Here is a 1,582-nt window from a genome sequence, read left to right on the forward strand (position 1 = left end):
GTATTTTCTTATGTGTCAACTTATTCGAAGCATCCCGGGCAGCATTCTGCACTTGTTTCAGTATCTCAGCTGGACTCAGATCATCAGGTATGGGTTCGAATCTCGAGGCTGGCATATAATTGGGACCGCGCTTCTCGTACTTGCCACCGGGAGCGTTAGTGTCGCTGTCCACGTCCATAACCTGGAGGAGGAGTGAAGAGAAATGAGAGAAAGTTTAAATTTCTTAAAAAAATCTGGTGTGAACATCACACGACTTTCCTTATCCTGTTGAATGATGCTTATTTGAGTGTTCTTTTACCCTAACTTTTACAATATCTCTAACCGATTAGTCAGTATAGCTGAAAACCGCCAAAAGTGGTCGAAAACCGCCAAAAATCGGCCAAAATACCGCCAACCGCAGCACCTTTCTCAACCAAACGTATTGAGTTTCGTGTCGCATCCTTGTCACATTTGACAACTGCATACCAAATTTCAAGTCTCTAGCTCTTACCGTTCTCGAGATATTTTGTTTACAGACAGACAGACACACATACAGATCAATGGCTGAAACTTTGGACTTAGGCTCTAGGGACCTCAAAACGTGTTTTGGCACTAAAAACTGACCATCGAAAATTTGACCCGATTACATTACTTTCCTTCCTATAGGATAAGGAAAGTAAAAAAAACTGACCATCGAAAATTTGACCCGATTACATTACTTTCCTTCCTATAGGAAAAGGAAAGTAAAAAGGTTGAGAAAAAACGGTAAGTGCTGTGTTTATCTCCGTTTTTATTTCATTCGAATTAAACATTTGCTATGTACCTTAGGCCTAGTACCCACCAGCAAGATGTTCATTAGAAACATTGTTTCTCAACAATCCAAAAATGTTTTTGCAACAATCCAGCAACTCTTTTTTAACTCTCACTCTCGGTACTTATTTCGGAAACTTTTTTCTAGGATTTTACAACATAGGTTTTATTTTGAAAGTTGTTCAGCATTCAAACATTTGTTTCGCAACAATTCAGCTACTGTTGCGAAACAAATGTTTCCCGTGGATACTAGGCTTTAGAATCATGTGAAGAGACACAACACTTCCCATTAAAGTGCCGGGTCAACACAAGAACACCAGAAAGTATCCTGTCGAAATATTTAAGATCGAAATACGAGATACAAGAGTAAATTTGTTGTCAAATGAAACTTTCTATAGTTCATCCAGATCAATGTGACAGCAATGAGTCATCAACCCAAAATGAAGGAACCAATCAGATTGCAGGAAATCCTTACAGCTGTCGAAATATTCAAGATCGATATGCGAGATACAAGAGTAAATTTGTTGTCAAATGAAACTTTCTACTTGCTTTCACTGGGCTAACCATACTCCTTCTTTTTAAATGTTACAGCTGGACTCAATGTTAAGCACTTACCTGTGTGGTGACAGATTGGATGGGTGACTCGTTAGCCGTATCAGTATTCGTATTACTATGAACTATTCCAGAATTATCGTTTTCTTATTACTCTAACCTGTAACTCAAATCACTTATGTTAAGCACTCACCTGTGTGGTGACAGATTGGATGGGTGACTCGTTAGCCGTATCAGTATT

General features: G+C 38.9%; 1 long non-coding RNA gene across 1 annotated transcript; it reads right to left on the minus strand.

The window, feature by feature from the left end:
• Positions 1-3: 3 nt before the first annotated feature.
• On the minus strand, positions 4-1,500 carry LOC113472994. Its single transcript, XR_003395102.1, has 2 exons — positions 1,405-1,500; positions 4-181 (listed from the first exon to the last, which is right to left on the minus strand). It is a non-coding gene; the product is annotated as an uncharacterized LOC113472994 (long non-coding RNA).
• Between the last annotated feature and the right edge of the window lie 82 nt (positions 1,501-1,582).

The sequence above is a fragment of the Diaphorina citri genome, unplaced genomic scaffold (assembly GCF_000475195.1).
Source record: "Diaphorina citri unplaced genomic scaffold, Diaci psyllid genome assembly version 1.1 scaffold11829, whole genome shotgun sequence".
Classification (NCBI taxonomy): domain Eukaryota; kingdom Metazoa; phylum Arthropoda; class Insecta; order Hemiptera; family Psyllidae; genus Diaphorina; species Diaphorina citri.